General features: G+C 32.4%; 1 long non-coding RNA gene across 1 annotated transcript; it reads right to left on the bottom strand.

The window, feature by feature from the left end:
- Positions 1-287: 287 nt before the first annotated feature.
- Positions 288-15,459, bottom strand: LOC148240481 (uncharacterized). Its single transcript, XR_015814127.1, has 3 exons — positions 15,297-15,459; positions 11,651-11,730; positions 288-935 (listed from the first exon to the last, which is right to left on the bottom strand). It is a non-coding gene; the product is annotated as an uncharacterized LOC148240481 (long non-coding RNA).
- Between the last annotated feature and the right edge of the window lie 951 nt (positions 15,460-16,410).

Raw genomic sequence — 16,410 nt, 5'->3', positions numbered from 1 at the left:
TTTGAGTGCATTTTTTTGTTGTTGTCTATTTTGATATCTCTAACTGATCGTGTTTGATCCTTGTTTTAAAAGAGAGTTTTTTTTTTTTTCATAAAGTTAAAGGATGAATGCTTTGTATTTGCCAACTGTTTTGTTTTCATCTTCCTCTAAGTATGCTTGTTGAGTCTAGGTATTTTTCTCCATTTCCATACTTGATTGATAAGAATAAAAGATTATAATAAAACTTCCCACCTATTTATTTATTGGCTTTGTGTTACTACTAAAAAAAAAAAAAAGGAATCATCTAATGTACGTGGGTTGAAGACATCAATTCTTAGCTCCATTTAATGCTTAACCATAAAGCTTTTATAACATGACAATTTAGGAAAAAATGTTCATAGGATTCTTCACATGTTTCATAAAGTAAACAGAGTTGACTATTAGGGACATTTTATATACTTGGTAGACTATAGTTAAAAAGTATTCAACAAAAGATTTTGTGCCTTTCCCAAGTCTAAGCTTTTCAGAGTTATTTGAGGAGTGTTAGTTCAAGTTCTGCTCTAATAAGAGAAGAGGCTTGCTTTCATTTTCTTATGGGCTTCCTTGCTTGATCGAAGCCTTTCTTCCTTTCTTATCCATTCTTGAACAAAGAGTGAAAAGATTTGTTTGAGTCTTTTAACTATTCTTTTTGTAATAAACTCATTTAACATCATAATACTCTTCCCAAGTGGTCCAAGTTCATCTAAATTACTTGGATTTTATCTTAACACTCATGGCCATATGCCTTTTCTCTTGAATGGACTTGCCGCATGCTTTCTTCTTTTTGTTGCCCATGAAGTCCTCTTGGCTGCCAATATCTTTCTCTGATTGACTTGAATTATATTTAGGATGACTTATGCCATCCATGTTCAGATTATTCCCTTATTCCTCGAAAAGATTTGTCCTTGAATCTGGACCTAAATCAAAATGAGAAAGATTAGAAACGTTAAATATAGCAGAGATAACATATTCACCTGACAAGTTTATTTTGTAGGTATTGTCATTAATATGCTTAAAAACTTGAAAACGACCATCTCTTGTAGGATCCGACTTAGATTTTCTTTGTTTTGGAAATATTTCATTTCTCATATGTACTAGACCTAATCACTAAGTCGAAATATGACTTGTTTTCTTCCTTTATTGGTGTTACAAGTATATGACTCGTTTTCTTTTCTAAATGTTATCGCACATTTTCATATATAGCCTTAACTAATTACGCACTCTATTGCCCATCAGTATTAGAAAGTTCCTACAATAGTAAAGGCGTTAAATCAAGACGGGTCAAATGATTAAAACTTACACAATTTCAAAAGGTGCTAAACTTATGGAAAAGTGAATATTCATATTATAAGCAAATTCAACTAAAGGTAAACAATCCTCCCAAGTTTTTAAATTTCACCTACCAACAAGATTTATCACTTTTATTTGTCCATCTATTTGCAGATTACAAGTAGTAAAAAATAGTAATTTAATATCTAACTTGTTCCGTAAGATACACTAGAAGTGACCCCAAAACTTGACATCTTTATCCTTGATAATAGTCCTACAGATAACATGTAAATGAACAACATCCTTAAAGAATAAATTAGTGATATTTATTGTGTCGTCTATTTTATGACACGTAATGAAATGTACTATTTTATTGAATCGATCCATTACAATAAATACCCTGTTACTCCCTCTTCTAGTCCTTAATAGCCTTAAAATTAAATCCATAAAAATACTTGTCTAAGTTGCAGTAAGAATAGGTAGAATATTATATAAACCATGAGGTACAGACCTAGATCTGGCTTGCCTACATGTGATGAATCTTTTAAAAATTCTCTCTACGTCCTTTCATATATTAGGTAATAAAATGCTTATGCAAGATGTCTACAGTTTTAACTATCCCAAATTGTCTCATAAGTCCCCTATCATGTGCCTTATAAATTAGTAATTCCCTTAAAAAGCAGATATGCACACATAATTTTTCATCCTTAAGTAGAAAATCATTATCTATAAAACTTTTAGAATGCATCATGTTCATATGCCTTATAGAAATTAGCAAAATATTATCCTTTAGCACATAAATCCTTAATGTACTCTAAACCTAGCAATTTTGAACTAAATGTTGAGATTTAACATACCTTCTCAACAAAGCATTTGCTAGGACATTGTCTTTACCCTTCTTATATTTTAATCACATAGGAAAATGACTCGATAAATTCTACCCACATACTATGTAACGCCCCATCCTAAAGATGGGACATTACCACCACTAATCATCCCAATTTGAGAACATTCTCCGTCATGCTGCAAATATCTACCATTTCATTCTTCAGAAGTAACAATCACTCCCTATCAATTAAACTTCTATAGAGTACATGGTCAATTCACATAGTTCGATGTTATAACAATTATAATCTCAAGGTTGATATAGTGTGTGCACTCATATGTATCAAACAAGCATCTTATACTAGCGTGCGTCCATTCCTTAAGTGTGGGGCTCCATCGCTAAGCCTTCCGATTTCGACTTCGAATCTAACACATCTGAAAACAATAGTAATGAGCATCAATAGGCCCAGTAAGAAAATATAGAACTTAAGATTATAGTATGGAAACCAAGAAATTTCTCACCCCAACACTCCTCACTGAGACCCTCACTCCCACCTATCCACTCTCCTATCTCTACCCTAAAATGGCCACTTCCCCCGAACTTCGTTACATATAGCTACTCAATTGCACCTACTGTTTACTCCTACTAACACCAAAATACTCCTACACCCCACACTCATAGCTGCAGTCCTGAAGACCTATACATACTCACAGTTCACCTATGTTCACCACTCAACCTTAGTATCGGAACTAATTAGTCCTTACCGACCACACATCCACCCCTTCCACTCATCCGACCTAGAGAGGCCACCCACACACATCACTTAGTCAGTTATCCCTTAATCACCATGGGGCAACGACCTGTAAAGACCCCACCTACACACCCCCGCCCACACTAACACCAGCAACTACCTAGCCTAGAAAGACCACACACACCTAGTCCACTTCCATCTCAATAACCACCAACGGCCTGTATAGGCCACCCCTACACATGAGGTACCATACAACATGGCTTCCTCCTACACAACTCTCGGCCAGTGAAGGCCCTCCACATATTCAGCACCCAACCTGCCACCACAACCATAGGGGCCATGCACACTCATACACATACCCGATCACGTAAACTCACCTACTCAGTCCCTACCATGCTCAGCTTGTAATGGCCACAAACACACACACCAGATGCCACACTAGAATGCTCACTTACACTGTCACACTTGGCCTGTAATGGCCACACACACACACACCATATGCCATACTAGAATGCTCACTTACATTGTCACACTTGGCCTGTATTGGCCACACACACACACCGGCCGCGTCACAGCTCTTTTGGAGCCACACACTCACACACGCACCCTAAACCGCCTACATTCAACAACTCAATACTTATAATCCTCGGCTAGTGTCTACCATACATGCACATACCAGACGCCAGCCTGAGCCACTCGCTCACACAGTCACACGTGGCTTGTAATGGCCACACACACACATCGACCACATTACGGCTTCTTCCTCACTCCAAAACACTCAATCTGCCTCTTTTACTCAGATCCTATGACCTTACCTAGCCTACACAACTTCCACTCAACCTATACTCTCATCGGACCGCTTATACTTTATCTACAACAAACCTCTTCACAATAGAGATTATTACATCCACACTCATCTTAATCACCTCATCCGCACTGCTCCTCCCTTACTCCCGATCACCTCATTCGACCAATTTTCAGGAAAAAAGAAAATACTGATAGAATCGATCTTGCTTTACCATACTGAGTCAGAAACCCTAAATTCCCTTACCTCTTACCTCTGTTTCCTCTCCCTTAGCCACAGCTCACTCAACTCCTCCGGTCTTTCGAATTCTCCCTGCGATTTCACTCTCCCTCGTTGTCTTCTTCACTTCTCCCCTGTATCTCCCTCGGTCGTTCTCCTATCATTTTTCTCTCTTTTTTTTTCTTTTATATTTCCTCAACCTATTTATACTTACCTTAAGGCTCATCCTAATCGTCCCTTTCTTTTCCCCTAATATAATCTACACCATCCATTTCACTATTCCCTCTCTCTGTTATTTTATTTATTTATTTTAATATGCTTGAGATGATCATTTAATGACTCACTATATATAAGTATATCATCAAAATAAACAATTTACCAAGATACTTTCATATAACATGATTCATTAATCGCATAAAAGTGCTAGGGGCATTAGTTAGCCGAAAAGGCATAATCAACCACTCATACATACCATAAATAGTTTTAAAGGTAATTTTTCACTCACTTTTAGCTTTTATCTTGATTTGAAGGTAACCACTCTTTAAATATATCTTAATGAAGAAGCTAGCTCCATTCAACTGATCAAATATGTTATCATCAAGTTATTTTGTTTACTGCTCGACAGTTTATGCACATCCTTTACAACTCGTTGACATTAGGACTTAAGCTTTCCTCTACATGGCCCTTCTCCAACAACTCCACCCCTTTTCTCTGAAGTTCTTTCGTCTCTTTAGAGTTACTTTGGCATCCTAGTTAGTTGGGAATTGATAAATTAAGGATAAAGTCAATCAAGTGCTCAATTCATTATAACAGTGGTAATCCTTCAGGTATATCTTCTGGAAACATGTGTTCCAACTCCTACAAAAGAGACACGACAACACTGGGTAAAGAGGGGTTAACATTAGTTAAGTTTAAGTAAGTCTTTTTATATCAAAGTATAATTAAACTCTTTTTTTTCACACAAAGAACTATTTAACTCTCTCTCTCTCTCTCTCTCTCTCTCTCTCTTTTTTTCTCTCTTTCTCTCTCTCTCTTTTTCTTTCTTTCCTACTGAGCCTTTATTTTTCTTTTGGGCTTATTTCTTGCTCATTATGCCTTCGTTTATCTTGATGGCATCTTTTCCACTCATTAAGTCTTCACTTTTCTTTTAGGACTCTTTGTCATTGGCCCTTCACTTTTCTTTTTGGCCTATTTTATTTCTTTTTATTTGAAAATTTAGAATAACTTTTAAGAGAGTTAAATTTTGAATTGATCATCGAACACTTCTTTAGTTGTTAATGAGATAAAAGTATGATTCCTAAAATTGTCATGGGTAACACACCTGTTGTATTGCCATGGCCTCCCATGTAAAATATGAATTTCATGTATGGGTATGACATCACAGCAGATTTCATCCTAATATCTCCCTATAGCGAAGGATACCATCACTTATTTGTTGACCTTCACTTCTCTACATTTATTTAGTCACTATAACTTGTAGGGGTTAGGATATTTAGTGCATGTTAAGCCCAATTTCTCCACGAGTGTAGTGTTGGCTATATTGGTGCAGTTTCCTCCATCAATGATCATACTGCACATTTTTTCATTCACATAATAACATGTATGGAATATGTTCTCTCTTTAATAATTGTCTTTTTCTTTAGCTGGGATATTGAATGCTCTTCGAATGACAAGAAATTCTCTCTTCACGATATACTCATGTTCTTCATTGACGTCCTCCAGTGGTGGTATACTATCATTTTCTTTGCTTTGATAGTCACCATCACTATCAATCTTGTCATTATTATTTAGGCATTGAGAAACAATATATCTGATGCTAGGAACTTAAAGCATTTTATTTTACTATGCTTTTGAGATAGGTTAGGTGTCTTACCTTTAGGATCAATAGGTTTTGAGTTATCATTTTTCATGCTAGCTCCCTTTTTTTTTCCTTATTTGGCCACTTCGAGTTTTAGGAAGGGGAAGCGTGTGACATGCCTTTTTTTTATACTTGAACTATCTTTCTATTTTTGTGACCATATGCACCATGTTATCTAACTTTAAGTAGTGTTACAACTCCATGATATTGACGATTTCTATATTTAGACTTCCTAAGAATCTTGCCAGGGTAGCCTCGAGATTTTCTTCTGTGTTGGCCCTAATTATGGCCATCATCTCCATATAATAGTTCTCGACGGGCATAGATACCTATGTTAAAACATCATTATTTCTGGTGCACTTCTCTATAATTATAAGAGGATACAAACTTTTTTCTCATGATGGCTTTCATTTTCCTCAATGTGGAGATATGTTGTTCTCCTATATGTTATTTAGTGAAGATTAAGTGGTTCCACTAGACTACAACATAATCAATGAACTTTATAATTACTAGTTTTATCTTCATCTCACTATAGTTATGCCAATCAAACACTAGCTCTACTTTTCTTTCCCATTCAATGTTTGGCATGATTCATTCTATTGAATGATGGGATCTTTATTTTATCAAGCTGATGTTGTTGTCTCTTCGATCTTCCTCCCAGTCATTGTTAAAGAACCCAGTCTCATCTTCTTGGACTCAATTTATAGGTCATGGGGCATTAGGGGGTCTCGTGTCCGTCTTCATCACGCCCCATTCTAAGTCCGTCCATTGCTCTACTAATCCAGATAATCTTTTCTTGCATTGTTTCTATGAAGAGTCTTATATTAATGGGTATTAAATTTTCACTTGGTTGTGACATTTTAAGAAAGATTCATGCAAGAATATTAGTAAAAGAAATTCACCTCTCTTACCGATTCTCTACCTTAGCTCAAATTCTTTTTCACCCTTTTTTGAGTTCACCCGCTCTTGTCTTTTACTTCTTAATCTTCTTCCCATAAGTTGAGTTTATGATAGAATCCTCTTAAATCAAGGTACTCAAGTTTTATTTTAAGACACCCTGAGAAACCCTAAGGAAAAATGTTAACACAATTTAAGTAAGAGTTTAACATACAAATTATAAGTAAAGTGCGTTTATATTTTAATTTAAGTAATTAGAATTAGTTATCTAGTAATGTCTTAGAACTAAAGCACAATGAAGGAAACAAACTTAAGGTGCAAGAAACCATAAGTTTGAATATGATGTATGGACTCGATTTAGTCCCTAAGGAGGAAACAAAAAATGTCCCTATAGTCTAATCCCAATGAACGTTACACTCTAAGATGATGATGAAGTCTAGTGTTAATTAAATGCCTATGTATAGATACACATTGATTTGAGATGAAAACAAAAGAGGAAAACTTTTTTTGAGGTGGTAAAATTTTGGCCTTGCACAAATATAAAAAAAAAAAAAGTTTACTTTTTGACAAGTAGTTGAACAAGCGCAAGTATGAATCGATTCAAGTGAATAAAATAAGATGATGATGTTGATGATAATGCCCAATTGTAAATTAACAAATAAAGAAAACTTCAAGTGATTTGCTTCTTGCTTGGATATCTTTTTTTTCCTACAATGGATGATGAAGAATGAAAGTGCAAGGATAAAAAAAAGACAAAGATAGTAAGGTTTATTTCGAGTCTAAGCTCTGACACTAAATGATGTGAAATCTAGATCAACAATGCAATCCAAAACTCACACAATTTTAATTAGCACCAAACACTTATTTCTTAAATAAACTCTTCCCACTTAACCCGCTATCAATAAATATAGGAATAAGGTAATTAAAAAATTAAAGAATTGATAAAATGCCACAAGAGTTACCTTGATAAGTTGAACCAATTTCTTGCTCAACGAGAATAATGAAGAATACCTCACAAGTTAAAAGCTAAAATTTTGTAATTTTATTGTTTTGAAATTTGATGCTCCCAACCATGAATTGAAGGTTTAGTTATAGTTGTAGGCCATGTGCATTATAAAAAAATAAATCTTATAAACTAATTGTAAAACTTACATAAGAAATCAAATTAAAAGTATAATAGAAATGATATTACAATTAAGAAAATTACAACCATAATAGTGTAGATATGCCATCCTTTTGAGGAAACCTGTTACATGGTGAAGATCTCTCATTAGCTATAGAGATTTTTTGGTGTGAAAAACATGAAAACTTAGGGCTAGCTGGGGGGAATTAAACTTGCCGCCAATTATTTCTAAACCTATGAGGTTTAGGATCCTTTAAAGCTTTAGATTTGGTCTCCTTTTCCTTAGCTTGTGAGGTCAATTTTAGGAGAATTAAAGTGATTATCAATTCTTTTTAAAGGAATCTAATTGGTCGCAATTTTAAGAAAATATGGGGAAAGAAAAAGTAAAATTCCCTTTAAGAAAACATTTCTCTCGAGTTAGGAAGGATCTTCGCACATGGAAAGATTATCTTTCCTTCTTCCCACGTTTCCTTTTTTTACTTGGAGTAACATTTATGTTCCATCATTCCGTTGGCTGAATGGGCTTACTCTCATCTTCTTATGGGCTTTCTTGCTTGATCTAATCTATTTTTCCTCACTTATCCATTCTCAAATAAAGAGTTAAAAGACTTGTTTAAGTCTTTGGCCCTTGCTCTTGTAATAGGCCGACTTGGTATTATAATACTCTTTTTAAGTGATCCAAGTCCATCTAAATTGCTTGGATCTTATCTTGAACCCTTATGGCCCCATGTTTTCTCTCTTGAATGGACCTTACCACATGCTTTATTCCCTTGGCCGCTCATGAAGTCCTATTGGCTATCCATGAAGTCCTTTTGGTTACCCATATCTTTCTCTCATTGGCTTGAATTGTGTTTGGGATGGCTTATGTCATCATGCTCACATCACTTTTATTTAATATGGTTGAGGAAGGTTAAAGATATCGTATGAGAAGTCTTTTGAGGTATCTGTTGGGGGGAGGGAGGCTTTGACAAAATCATAATCTTTAAATTTTTAAATGACAAATTATATTTTTGTGATTTGAATAAGGGAGAAAGATACAATTTAAAAAGGTTTTTTAGATGTCTTTATCCCGTTTGAAGCCTTAAAGTCAACTTCATCAGTTTTTTGATAAGTTTAGGTATTAAAGAGAATAAAATGTCATTCTTGACAAATTAATATTAAATGTGAAGTCTCTAACATATCAATGTTTTACCTTTTCTTCTTAATCCTTAGGAGAAAATACAGACTTCACAACAATTTGATAGAAATTTTTTTATAAATTATCCTCTAACTTATCCACCTATAAGTTTAAGGCATTTTCTATTGGGGCTTAGGTTATTCTAATTCATTTAACCCTATTAGCCTTAGTGTTTTACATGTCTCACTCAAAATGCTTATGCGTATTGCAAAAATGATAAGGGAATTCTAAGGAAATTTCTATTAGGAGGTTGTGAAAATAATATGAAATTATTATTATGTCAATTAGTAAAGGTTTATAGGAGCAAAGAATTAGTAAATCCAGGTTTAAGTAGCATTTCTAGAATGAAAGAGGACATTCATTGAAATAAATGTTGAAATTTAGTTAGGATGTAGAGTTCCCTTGATAGGAAGTGATTTGTCATATCTATGATCATTATTCATTATTTTTGTATCTATTTAGCTCACTTCAAAGACGTGCTTCTCATATATGGAAAAACATCATAGAAGGTCATGAGTTTGAAGACTCTTTAGATAAATTTGCCAAGGAGTTTATTGGCCTATATACGGGTGATAGGAAAAAAAAAAATTCTTTTAAGAATTCTTCATATAGCTTAATTGCAAGATGTAACTATTTAAAATTTAACTCATGGAAAAAGTTATATATTGATTATCAAAAAGTGTTAAAGATCAATGATTATATTGGCTCTAGAAATCCTACTTTAAATGGTTCTAATAAAGTTAATTACAAGTTCAAAGGGCTCAAAATTGTTGAGAGCAATTTGCTTTTAATGAAGCTAAGCTTTTCCAATATGCCTTATCCCATTTCATGTCAATTTTTAGAGGAAAATATGTTTTTTTTTTATTTAAGGAGACCTAACCTAACTTTTTCTTATGTTAATAGGCTAATACAAATGTTGATATCTTAAACCAAGAATTACATAATCCTTTTTTAGCTATGTAATACTAAATCTTTAAATACTATTTTATCTAATGTCTTTTCAATGTCATTATAGTTGCAAAACATTTTAATAATATGATCATTGTGGCTATAGAAATTAGTCATTTCCCTGATACTTTACTAGTACTAAATCATAAAATATGAAAGCTTGATATGTTTTTCGAAGTTTGTTCCATTAGTTTGTGTAATTTCAGTTCAAAATCTTGTCCAAGGTATTTGAGGCCTGGATTAGGCCAATTTTACATTGTATTATAGGTCATAATAGTGAAGTTTCATTCCTATGATGAACACATTTGACGATATCATTTTTACTCAAGAAATCATTCACTTTACTAGGATAATATGAACTTTTTTTCTGTAAAGTTTGATTTGATAAGAGCTTATGATTGTTTAATTGGGGGTTTCTCAAGTAAGCTCTTATTACTATGAGTTTCTCTACTGTCCAATTAAGCCTATGGTGTAATCAGTGGAGTTTATGAGCTTTTTGCTTGTTTTGAATATTATGAAGCTTCTAAAACTTTTAAATTAGTTGTGACCTTAGACAAAGGAATGTTCCTTATTCTTTTTTTTTTAATCTATATGGGGCCTTTATACTTGCTTATATATGATAAGTTAAAATCTCAAGTAAAAACCATTTAAAGTTGGCAATGGTGGTGCACCCTTATTTCATTTTTATTTTTGTTGATGAACTGATTCTGTTTAGAAACGATTTTAAGGTCGCACTGATGGTGGAAACTTTGAACAATTTTTATATCGTGTTTAGTTAGAATCTTAATTATCACAAGTTAGAAATTTCTTTTCCTTCACTATAATAGTGTTGTTGGGGATTTGTAAGGTTAATAATATTCAAACTACTTTGGATTTGAAAAAAGTACCTCGTTGTTCAAGTGATTTACACAATAATTACTAAAGCCACATTCCAAGAAATTATTGATATAGTGAGTTTAAGGTTAACTAGTGAAAAATAAAAATTATTGAATTTTGCAGCACAATCTACCATTATCAATAGGGTTATATGACCATTCTTTCATATATTATGTAAACCATTTTTATTCCCAGTACCATGAAAACTTGATGATGCTATAAATAAAAAACATTCTCTAAGTTGCTTCTAATAGCAAGGGCTTAAATCATATTAGCTGAACATAATATGCTCTCCAATTATAGAGGTTTGGATATTCGAACTACTAGATACCATATTAGTCTCTCTTATAAAATTATTTTTTGAAGTGATCATATACCCTAACTTTTTTCTGATATAAGCTTTGAGTGGGATATACTTTAAGATAAGCTCTATCTTACAAAAAAAAAAAAAAACCTTCAGATTCTTTTATAATAAAGAGCATTATAAAAATTGTTAAACATATATTGGCAAGCTTGAAATGACATATTGGAAATGGTAACAATGTTTCTATACAAACTTGGATGGCTTAATAAGGGACTCCTCTATTTGGATAATATGAACATTCAAATCGTGGAGGAAAATCAACGAGTCATGATCATGTTAGCACTTATAATATATGGAATTTAATAATTTTATTAGTTTACCTCTTTATTTATAGGAGTAGGTCCCGATCATTCCTATAAATTTTTATATTGACGATAAAAGGAGTTGTTGATGTTTGTTTATGGAAAATTTCTATTGGCATTGTATTAGAATAAAAATACTTTTCAGATTCGTAGATCTGTAAAAAACTAAACATACAATTTCGTACTGAATTAATGAAAAATATAAGCGAGAGCATACCTGGATCCATCGTAAAAAAATTGTTCGCGTCTGGTGGTAAAATCTTCTGAATCAACATGATGTCTAACAACTAGTTTTTTCTGGTGACAGAATTTAAAAAAAATAAAATGACAACTTTATGATTTAGGGACCATAACTGCCTTTTATATCGACAAACTTTTGCAATATCTATTTCGTCCATCATAAAATGAGAATATTATAAAAATGATATCTGCACATTACAAGTTCATACTTAAACCTGATGGATTAAGACCTAATATTTTTTAACCATATTTGATCACTTTTAAACTAGTTCATTAAATTGATAGTTTGATATGCATACCAAGACCCACATTAAGGCCACATGTCAAAAAAAAATCTAACAATCTCCCACTTGGACTTTATGTGACACATTAACTATTTGTTAAATAACAGTATGGGTACTCAGAACTGTGTTATCAATACTTGAATGTATCACCAAACAATATCGTCCATCGATCATAATGACATAGGATCAAAGTGGCCTTCGCAACAGCTAATGTAGCTAAACCCATCAATGATTACGTATATCCAGTATAACCAAATGACATGGATCAAACATGGATGTGTAGCATATAAATTACGTATGATGTGATCTAAGCATGTCTATTTCTAACTAGTCATACCTTAACGTTAGTGAGATCAACTGTAAGAAAATTTAGAGATAGTATATGTAAAGAAAACCAAAACATAAAACTGGAATAAAATCATCTATATACATAAACAAAACCAAAATATAAAGTTTATGATATGTCTTACAAAATAAATGCAACTATGGTACAAGACTCCCACTAAAACTACGCATCATTTAGAGATATAACACCTATATGTGCAGTGTGCTCATGAAAGACCTTAGGTGTAATCCCTTAGTGAGCGAATCTACAATCATGGAGTTTGTTCTAATGTGCTCTATCAATATCTGCTGACTCTGAATTCTTTCTTTAATAACGAGGAACTTGATATTTATATGTTTTGATTTCGTTGAACTCTTGTTATTTTTGGAATATATAACTATAAATTTATTATTACAAAATAACTTTAATGGTCTTTATGTGCCATCAACAATACATAGCCCAATGATAAAATTTTATAGTTATATTCCTTGATTGGATGTCTCGTAATGAGTTACAAACTCTGTTGTCATATTAGAAGAAGCTACAAATGTTTATTTAACACTCTTTCTAGGAAATAGCTCCCCCAGTAAGCAAGTAAATATAGCTTGATATAGATTTTTTGTTGTCTTGACATCCGGCAAAATTAGAATCAGAATAACCAATGATCTCCAACTGATATGACATCTTGTATGTAAACATATAACATTTTATTCTCTATAGATACCAGATGACATTTTTGGTTGCTTTCTAATGATTCATACCTAAATTACTTAAATATCTATCTAACATCCCAACAATGTAAGTAATATCCAGACGCGTACAAATTTATGCATACATAAGACTCTCTACAGTTAAAGCGTAAAGAATCTTTTACATCTCTATAGCCTCTAAATCATTTTTGGGGCATTGACTTAGAGTTAACTTGTCCCCTTTAAACACAGGGGAGTAACCTGGTTTACAATCTTATATGTCAAACCTTTTAAGAATCTTTTTAATATAGCTCTTTTGTGATAATTCAAGAATACCCAGAGAGCAATCTTTGTGTATCTAGATCCCTAATACAAAAGAGGCATCCCCAAGATCTTTCATCTCAAATTTCTTTATCAATGTCTCAGTTTCGTGCAATAAACCTATATCACTACTAGTAAGCAGTACTTCATCGACATATAAACCTAAAAAAAATATAATTGCTCCCACTAAATTTGTGGTATACACAATCTTCCACTAAATTTATTTCAAAACCAAACGAGATGATGACTTGATGAAATTTATGATATCATTGATGGGAAACCCGCTTAAATTTATAGATGAATTTTTTTTAGTTTGCAAACTATTTGTTGTGCATCTCTGGATACAAAATTTTTTTGTTGCACCATATAAATCATCTCATTAATGTTACCATTGAGAAATACTGTCTTAACATCCATCTGATGTAACTCAAGATCAAAATGTGCTACTAAATCTATTATAGTTCTGAAAGATTTTTTTGACGAAATCGGAAAGAAAGTCTCATTATAACCGATGCCTACTTTCTGTGTAAAGCCCTTAGCGACAAGATGGGCCTTGTACCTCTTTACATTACTTTTCGAATCTCTCTTAATCTTAAATATCCATTTGCAACCAATGGGTTTCGTATCCTTAAACAATGGGATAAGATCCAACATCATTGTCCTTCAGAGACTTTATCTCTTCATTCATGACATCAATCCACTTTTGAGAGTTAGAACTTTCTATGGTTTGACGGAAGTTAATATGATCATCTTTTACTGTACCAATATCATACTCATGTTCTTGAAGATATACAATATAGTTATCTAGAATTGCACTTCTCCTCTCTCTAGTGGATCTTTTTAATGGCATAAGTTCTTGAGGGTATGAAATTTGTACTTCAGGAATAGTTTTATGAAAAGGAACAGGAGATATTATGACATTATCTTGATCTGGAGTTGCTTCTTGAACAATGTTAGGTATAAGAATCTGATCCTGATCATTGTCAAGAGCAACTGAGGGAATAAAATTAACATTCGCAGTAATACTTTTAGTAGAAAAGGAAGCTGAACAGAGAACACACAAAAAACAAATTAATTAATGTTCACATAAAACTATAAATCATAAAATTTAATAATAAATTTTAAATAAAGGTATATTCTCATTTCAAGATACTGAACATTCCATTAACACTCTATCTTTAAATAAAATATTAACTTGTAAGTGGTACCCTATAACAGTAATTAAATACAGATAGTAGAAATACATCAAATAAAAAAAATTTCATTTGGACCAATTTAAAATTCACATGTTATAATGAATAACTGTCACGTATTCATTATCACAAAAATGAAATGTAAAATGTTAAACATTAACCTTCATTTTCTTTTCTTCTTGTGGACCAAGCCCACATAACAAACACAAAAATAAAACCCAACAAGCCCAAAACCTTTTTTTTCTCTCATTTTTCCTCATGCAGCCTGTAATGGTTGCTTTCCTAATTGCTACAATAACGGCTAGAAATTTCCAGCTGTTACGCACGAGATTCAACAGCTGTTTCAGCTGCCGAACGGTTGCGTAACCGTTGGGATTTCTTCCTCATGCAGTGACTGTCGACCGTTGCTTTTTTTTTTCTTTTGCTTCATATATATGTATATATATACATACTAAACTCGTATATATACATATATTTTTCTAAACTTCTATATACATATATTTCTAATATTCATATGTATTTCTAATCCTCATATATATATATATATATATATTTCTTTTGCATATATGTTTCTAGATCTATATATATATATATGGATTCAACTAAACAAAAAATAAAATTCAGAAGCCAAAATTTTGAATCCAAAATCCAAAATCACAAAACAAAAAAATACTTGAATATAAAAAATCTAATACGAGAAATGCTCTAATACCAATTATTGGAATAAAAATACTTTTCAGATCCATAGATTTGTAAAAACTAAACATACAATCTCGTACTAAATTAATGAGAAATATAAGTAGAAACGTACCTGAATCCATCACAGAAGAATTGTTCGCGTCTGGCGGTAGAATCTTTTGAATCAACACGATACCTAACAATTAGTTTTTTCTGGTGACGGAATTTCAGAAAAATAAAATGGTAACCTTATAATTCGGGGACCATAACTGCCTTTTATATCGACAAATTTTTGTAATTCTCATTTCACCCATCATGAAAATGAGAATATTATAAAAATAGTATATGCGCATTACAAGCTCATACTAAAACCCGATGCATTAAGATCCAATATTGTTTAACCATATTTGATCACTTTTAAACGATCTCATTAAATTGATAATTTGATACGCATACCAAAACTCACATTAAGCTCACATGTTAGAAAAAATCTAACACAATGTAATATATAATATTCTTATAGTAGAAAAGAGTTGAAACTGAAATATTGTATCTAAACCAAAGTATTTTGGTTCCATCAGCATGAGTTACTAAAAACTTATCAATAAATTTGTTTCTTGGGTGGTCCCACTACATTTCACCTAGAGGTCCCTTCAACTAAAATTAAAAGTTGAAAATGTCTAAATAATCTTCATAACTTCTAGCTCGTTTGGCATGATAAGATTGTTTATTATCAACTAAATTGTACTTGTTATAGTAGGCATATTCACATCCACATCCAAATTGAATTAGTTTTTATTATTTTAGGTAAACTTGTTAATAAAGGTCTGCCTCTTCTTCACCTGATAATACTCTGTGTACAGAAATTAAAAGTTTTTTTTTTTTTTGTTTTAAAAAAATAATTACTCTTGATCTCTTATGCTATTCTATTCTTCTCTCTCGAAGGTGATAGAATTTCGAAATTCGTTGATAGTTAGATAGTGAATATTACTTTTCTCACGGTTGCCATTTTTTTTTTAACCTCAAATTCCTCTTAATCATTTAGTGTTGGTTGATGTTGTTGACATCTTTTCTTGTACCGGCTAGGCTTAACTTTTTATTTTGTTTGTATTTCTTCCTCATCCTCACCAAAAAAAAAAAAAATAGAAGAGAGAGGAATCGATTCAAATAACTCCAACGTAAGACCAAATTAAATGTGGGAAAGTTCCAAAATTATGGTTTCCCTTTTAATTAACACATCAACCTTA

Source organism: Carica papaya, chromosome 8 (genome assembly GCF_054855325.1).
Source record: "Carica papaya isolate Zhongbai chromosome 8, ASM5485532v1, whole genome shotgun sequence".
In the NCBI taxonomy this organism is placed as follows: domain Eukaryota; kingdom Viridiplantae; phylum Streptophyta; class Magnoliopsida; order Brassicales; family Caricaceae; genus Carica; species Carica papaya.
Note: the sequence above shows the minus strand (reverse complement) of the source record. Positions and strands in the feature narration are given on the sequence as shown.